Raw genomic sequence first — 7778 nt, forward strand, 5'->3', positions numbered from 1 at the left:
GACTAATTGATAAACATTTAGATTAATTATGTTAGCAATAAAAGACTAAATAAAAATTCTTAAAGAAATATGACTGTGTTAAATAATGAAAGTAAAATGAAATTATGAGAGTTTAAAACACAAAAAAAAAATACAGCACTCTTGCACTATATATGAATAAAGCAACACAAATTTTAATATAGACACCACACCATTTTTTAATTGTAACCAAATGCTTTATTATAAATTGAATTTGCTAAATAGTATAGAATATGAATGTTAAGTATCAAATAAGTGACATTTAAATATAGATAGAGGTAAAATTTACTTATTATTTTAGACATATTTTTAACCTATTTTTTAGTATATGTATAGTTTTATCTTTTGTTTTCACATTTATAAATAAAGTAAACAAATTGTTAAAAGTGGGAAAGATCCCAGTCTGCTTTTAACTAGAAGCAATATCAAAAAACAGCCATTATAGTAAGTATATTTGGTACCTCTCGTATCTTTACGAACTTTTTTTGTGGACACAATTTGCGTAAATAAGCAAGAGGTTACTGTATTTTAAATAAACATTACAATAATGCTGAAATATTATATTCCAAGGAAAATAGAATGATATATCAAAAGCTACCACGAGTGTAAAAAGTTTTTAATTTAAGTTTTAGTAAAGTTCTGAATATTAATAAAAATGGCAGTAGTGGGATTCGAACCCACGCCTCCGAAGAGACTAGAGCCTTAATCCAGCGCCTTAGACCGCTCGGCCATGCTACCACACGGCTGAGAATTGAAACAAGCGAATTTAAATGCTTTTGTTTCGTCATAATCACTCATGAAGCTTGTAATGCGGTTAAGTAGTAGAAAAAAATTGTTTGTGTGTAAATATTATTATCTTGTTTGTTATTTGACGGTTTATTTTAACTATGCCGGTATAATTAAGTACATGTGCTTTAGTATACCACAATCAAACTAGCTTGTATATAAATATATATTTATTATCTTTTATTTAACAAATAAGTTTAGTTTATAAATTTAATTGAACATGAACTAATTTTTTAGACTACAACTTTAGTTTTGAATGTTTAGCTATCTTACAGTAAATAAAAAAATAACGAAAAAAATCATAAACTATTTTAGAGTACTTTGTTTGAAAGATATATATTTATATGTAGCGGTTTTGAGAAATATATTTCTTGCTTGCAGTAAAATAAACATATACAATTCATAGGATTGTTTTTTCACATACAATAACTTTTTACCACTAAATTTAAAGACCTAAAACAAAAAAACAGTTAATAAACTTGAAAAGGAGTAAGTATTGATTTCAAATATTTATAAAAATATTATTAAAATATAGCTTGTAATCATTTTTAATAAACCAACTTGGAAAGCCTTTTTAAAAGTAGTTTACGTTTAAATGTTAATAACCTTGAAAAGGAGTAAGTATTAATTCTTAATACCTATAAAAACATTAATAAAATATAGCTTGTAACCATTTTTAATAAACTAACTTGAAAAGCTCTGTTAACATAATGTTTGTTTATATTAGCACCTTGTTGAATAGATGTGAAATTTATTATCTTATTTGCAAGTTTGTCCAACAAATTCATTTCTGGTAACTGTGTTGAAAAAAATAAAAAACTACAAATATTGGTTTTATCTGTACCTATTTAAAAGGTATCAAGCCTTAGTCTCAAAAAATTTAAGTTTAAACTATATGAAACTGTTTTTACACTAATAAACTTTTAACAACTATCTTATTAAAAGTTAAAAAAATATATATCAAAAAATTTACTTTTTATTGATTCACCTTAAATAAAACAATTACTTATTTAATTAAACTCACCAGATCTTGCAACACTTGTTTTAGTTTTTGCACAAATTTATTTATTTCAACCGAACTTTTAATGTTTATTTGATTAACTGATTCGATATCTTCATTTTCCCAAACTGTACTTGCTTTACTGTTAAAATAATTAATTAATGTGTTATATATAACTAATATTAATGGTTTACAGAATTAACTAGTTATCAAAAAGTGTTAAAAATTTGTATTAAATCATTTTAACAAAACTGGTTCAAAAGTTAGTCCTAATTAATTAAGGTCTAGTTGATAAATATTTAAACCTTTAAATAGAGTTATTAAGTTTTAAAAGACCACACTATATGAAATTAAAATAAAACAAATTATAGGCATAAATAAACTTTTCGGAAAATTTTATTTTATTATTTAAAATTTATAACTATAGAAGTATTAAAACAAGATAAAAACTTTTTATTTACTAGTTTGTTTAGAGCTTAAATTTATAATTTTAATGTTTTTAAACGTTGTTATAAATTGAGAAAAGTTTTTATTAAAAGTTACTTCCTGTTGTTCACTTAACTCAATTTTGCAGCATAAAGCAAAAAAAAAAAAAAAACTATCTATAATATGAATTTTCAATAAACAAAAATACTTTAAACAGATCTGTTTTATATTAACTACTGGGTATTGAGATTTGAACTTATTTTAAATAGTGTTATTTTATCTAGTTAAATTATGAAAAAAAAGTACTTTAAAACAATTGTGCACTGTTTATGTATAATTTCATATCAACTTCACTTAACTAATATATATGAACAATGGCATAATTAAAATAAAATTCAACATTACAAAATAAAATCGAAAATATGCTCTACTTCTATTGAAATAACTATTATAAAAACACTAGCATAATTTAAGTTTAATTAAAAAAAACTATTCATTACAACTTATTTTTAACCAGATTAATAAAGAAATTTTTGTGATTTTAATTAATAATCAGTTATTTATAATAACCCGTTTTCAAACAATCTAACAAAGAAGTTTTTGTGATTTTTATTAGGAAATAGTTATTTATACTAACCTATTTTCAAACAGTTTAACAAAGAAGTTTTTGTGATTTTTATTAGATTTTTCCTCTATAAATTCCTGATTATCGTATTTTCTCTGAAATTCTGAATTATTATTTGAACTTTCGTCACTAGAAGTACTACCCCTTTGTTTTGTGGATTCTGTATTAAAAACATTTTATTATAATTATTTTTTGATAGCTGTTTGCTTTGTTGACCCTGTTGTATATACTTAAAATTATTTCAACATTTAAATGTATGTTTTATTATGCATTACCTAAATGTTTAAAGTGATCCTATTCGACATAAGATATCTTCACTCGAAAGTATTACAAGTCATTTTAGTTTTTTACTACTTTTAAAGAAATAAAAAACTGTGTGAAGTTATCATAAAGTACTGAAGTTTATGTAAAATTATTAAAAAGAACGTTGTAAATCTTAAGTGAAGCATAAAATCTAGTTTTTTAATTGTGAATTTCAAAACATGCTATAAAAAGTTTAGTTTTTAATTTTCTGTTAAAACAGGTATTAGAAAATAACATCAATACATAACATTAAACATAAGTAAATTGTTTAATGTTAGGAAGCATTTTAGAAAGTAAGGAAAAATATAAGAAGATAAATGTTAACCTTAAAAGCCAATAAAACCAGTTTTTAAATAAAACTGACAAAATAATAATTACTAAAGAAAAAAATACAATCACTTAAACTTTAACTTTGACAAAAACGTCTGTTTAAAATTATTGCTGTTTTAAACACGAAACAGAAACAAACTATCTTTAAAACGTAATCAATAAATCAATTATTTTAAAGCAAAGAGCACAATTTAAATCATTTAAGCATAAATATTTGTCCGTTTATCGATTTTGAGAACATAAATACTCATGTTAAATATTTTTTCATTGCTTTTTAAATGAAACAATTAAACTGTATACAGTTTTAAACTATTTCAACTTTTTAAAATATGTCATCAAGTAAAGTTAATTTAAAAATCACAAAAATTTAAAGTTTAAGAAGTACAGCTAGAACTTAAAATACTACAGATATTAAAAGACAGCTTTTCTAATTGGAAAATTAATAAATTTTGCATTAACAAATTATAACAACAAACTATTTTCAATAAAAATAACTTCTTGTTTGAATTGTTTAAAGAAAATAGCTTACTCAACTTTTTGAGAAAAAAAGTTAGTATTTATTTTCGTAAGTGTAAACAATATATTATGGAATGTTCATAACATGTCAAAATTAAAGAAACATATAAAAAAAATTTTTAAATTATAAATTTTTTACCTTTAAAATAGAAAATAAAATTATCAGTACTTTTTATTTCAATCAAAATAGCTGACTACTATACCATAAAACTATTTCACTTTATAAAAAATAAACCTGTAAGTGAAGTAGATTTGAAAAAAGTAGAAAACAAATTTGATCTGAAATTTCCCATCACTAGAGTCGGTAGAAGCTGTAAAAATTCAATTATATTAGCTGAAAACATTAAATATTTTGAATTAAATATTAAAAAACATTAAATATTTTGTTTGAACTTATTTAGCTAAAATATTCATTATAAAAACTTTACAAATTTATATATATATAACTTAAATAGACTTGATATAAGAAGTAAATACGCCAAACCCCAAATTCATACCAGCAAAATTAATCAAAATACAGAAGCTTATAGTAATAATTTCAACTTGGTTTAGTTGGTACTTAAACAAAATATTATTTGGTTTTACAGTCCGAGGACCTGCAAATTAACTTTTGTAATTGAATTTTAACAGTTCTGTTTTACATTAATATTAAAATAACCTGATGTTGATGTTTATTTGACGTCATAATCACTATTATATTCGCAAGTAGTTTCTTACAAGTAACATATATAAGTAAATAAAACAAATAACCTGATGTTGGTGTTTATATGACGTCATAATCACTATTATATTCGCCATTAGTTTCTTACAACTAACATATATATTTATAATATATAAAACAAATAACCTGATGTTGATGTTTATATGACGTCATAATTACAATTATATTCGCAAGTAGTTTCTTGCAATGATCAGCAACGATTGAGTGATCGAATCCTAACAAACTTGAAAATATCAATATGTGCATATTGTCCTGAAGAAATTATTTGAACTTATTATAGATACTTATAATTTAAATAATTATTCAAACTTTTTTAGTATCTTTTTATGTAGTTTTTATGTAACACTCTTAAAAACTTTCTTAAAATAAATAAAAAAAAACTTTTATTGAAGAAAGTTATTATAAAAGTAAATTATTAACACACATTTATAATTATTTGAAAGAAAAACAAACTTTTAATTGAATATTTGTTCCGTGCTCTGTGATAAGACAAGACAATAAAACACAAGCGATGTTACACCTGTAAATAAAGAGTATAATTAATATAAACATTATGCTATACCTGTAAAAAATAAGTAATGTAATTCACTAATTACTATAATATTTTGTTTTAATTAATTTACTTTATTTTTTTGTTGAAAAAGTTTGTAACACAAACAAGAAAGGTATTAAATTAATTGAGCTACTTTTAAGAAAATTCCTTAAACTAATATTTTTGGCTAAGTAAACTATTAAAAGCAAGTACAGTAGCTGTCATTATAAAGATAATCAATAATGTCAAAAAAAAAATTTATGCTAATTTTAATTAATAAAAAAAGTAAATGTATTCAGAATAAACAACTTGAACTAGAAGCTTATATAAGATGTATTATAAACTTTTTTAAAGCAGTACTTAGCATAGTTTTAGACAGTTTGATTACTTATAATAAGAACTTTATACCTAAAATGTTTTACTTATTGCTTTTAATGTAAAAAAAGTAATGAGTACAATCTTTGCTACCTGTACAAAACAGCATTGTTTTTATCTTTATTTTCATTATTCTTGATATTTTTAAAGCATTCAATCAAGTTCATGAAAAATAAATTAGCTTTTTAAATTTGATGTTCGGAATTTGAAATTTTTTCTTGAATAACATCTCCACTTTCCATCTATAAATTTTTAACATTAGTGTTTTTTAATTAAGTTATCACATAATAAATGTTTTAACTAATCTAATTTGTTTAACTCATTATAAAACAAAATATTTTATTGTAAGAATCTGCTTTCCATATACAACTCTATCCATTCTATATAGTCAAAAAAAATTCAAAAAATTTATTAATGAACTCATATAAAATTTTAACTAACTTGATCTTTGAAAAAGTATATCAAAAATGACGTTTATCAATTTAAAAATTTAGGCAGATCATTTTTTATTAAGTTGCAAGTATATTTTGCTAAGTTACTTAAAATATTCTAACAGTCGAAAAACTTGCTCAAAACTGTATTTATGTAAAGTTATAATGTTATTTTAAAATAAAAAGCAATACATCAAAGCAAAAACTCTTATACTTGGATTGCACACAAAGCTTTAAAATAAATTATTTATAAAATTCCTTTTAAGTTTTACAGAAGCTACGTACATTTTGTATAAATATTTAAATTTCTAAAAACAGCAATTATATTTCATACTTGAACTTGAGACTTGAAACATCTAAAAAGGAAATGTTAAACAAATTGATTGTAAATATTTAAGTTTCTCATACATGCTATTTGTTTGACCCTTTTCAGGTAAATTAAGCTTAAATAAATTAATAAACCAAATAAAATTGTATGTATACCTAAAGTTGGGAGTTTAAAAACTAAATAAATTGTTAATTTTCTAAAGTTTTTACCAGTTTTTAATATTCTAGCATTTATTATACAGTTTTTAACTTCAGAAATTGACAAAATATTATATAATTACAATAACAATATTTGACACATCTAGAAAAATCTCACCAGCACTAAACAAATTACAATAAATGATATTTATGTTTTATTTCCAGTAGTATAATTTTTATATCATTTATTTTCTTACTTTATGCCTGACGCATGACCAATTTACTTTATCAAATAAAAAATCTCACCAGCACAAGTTTTAAAATAATTACAATTTTAATTGTAGTTATAAAAATAATAAAACTTGACACATCATAAAAAATTCTCACCAGCACAAGTTGGTCTTCTTTTTCGTCTTGCAACTGTGACGTAACAACAGATTTATTTGACTTTTGTGACGACATACTCACCGGCGACATCGCTCGAGACGACATTCTCCCGACTGGTGACATATTTCTAGATGACATTCTCCCAACTGGCGACATTGCCCGCGAGTGTGGACTGTAAAAATTGGTCAAAAACAAAACAATTATTTTGAGTATGGTGAAAAAGCTTTTATTTTAGGCACCCTTAGAACTTTTCTTAATATAGAAAACAAGAAATAATTATTAACAACTAAAGTAACTTATTGTCCAGTATTTAGTATATAATTTTTTAATTGTTAGAACTAAAAATGTCTCGATAAGAGTATCTGACGTGGTGTCTATTGTAACCAATCTAAATTGCTAGGGGTAATTAAATGGGGATAGACATTTTTAGATAAGATAAATACATCTAAGATACTTAAAAGTCAACAAAAGTTTATTTACAAATATAAAATACACACTAACTAAAACTACAATTGAACACAAGTAACAAGAAGTATCTTAAACTAAAGAAAACGAAATATTTCAGACTTAAACTTAAACATTTTATCATACAACATTTCGAGCTTTACCAAACACCTGATAGCACTGCTACTGCTACTGCAAGTAAATGCAAGTAAAATTCCGTTTTATAAGCACTGAAATAAATGTAACTCCTTTAAGTAAACAATGTTGTTTATTGTTTTAGAGAATTGTTTTAAGAGTTATAAAAATTGTTTTGGAAAAGCTTGTTTTGAAAATAACGAAAAATGTTTTGGAAAAGCTTTTATTGTTACAAAAAATTCCGTATTTATTCACAAGCTTTAAAATACTAAAATGAAATGTTA

At 23.1% G+C, this 7778-nt stretch overlaps 1 non-coding gene across 1 annotated transcript; it reads right to left on the reverse strand.

Annotated features, from left to right (window-relative positions):
- Positions 1-674: 674 nt before the first annotated feature.
- Positions 675-756, reverse strand: Trnal-aag (transfer RNA leucine (anticodon AAG)). Its single transcript has one exon. It is a non-coding gene; the product is annotated as a tRNA-Leu (tRNA).
- Positions 757-7778: the final 7022 nt, after the last annotated feature.

Source organism: Thalia democratica, chromosome 2, assembly GCF_965202585.1.
Source record: "Thalia democratica chromosome 2, ktThaDemo2.hap1.1, whole genome shotgun sequence".
Lineage (NCBI taxonomy): Eukaryota > Metazoa > Chordata > Thaliacea > Salpida > Salpidae > Thalia > Thalia democratica.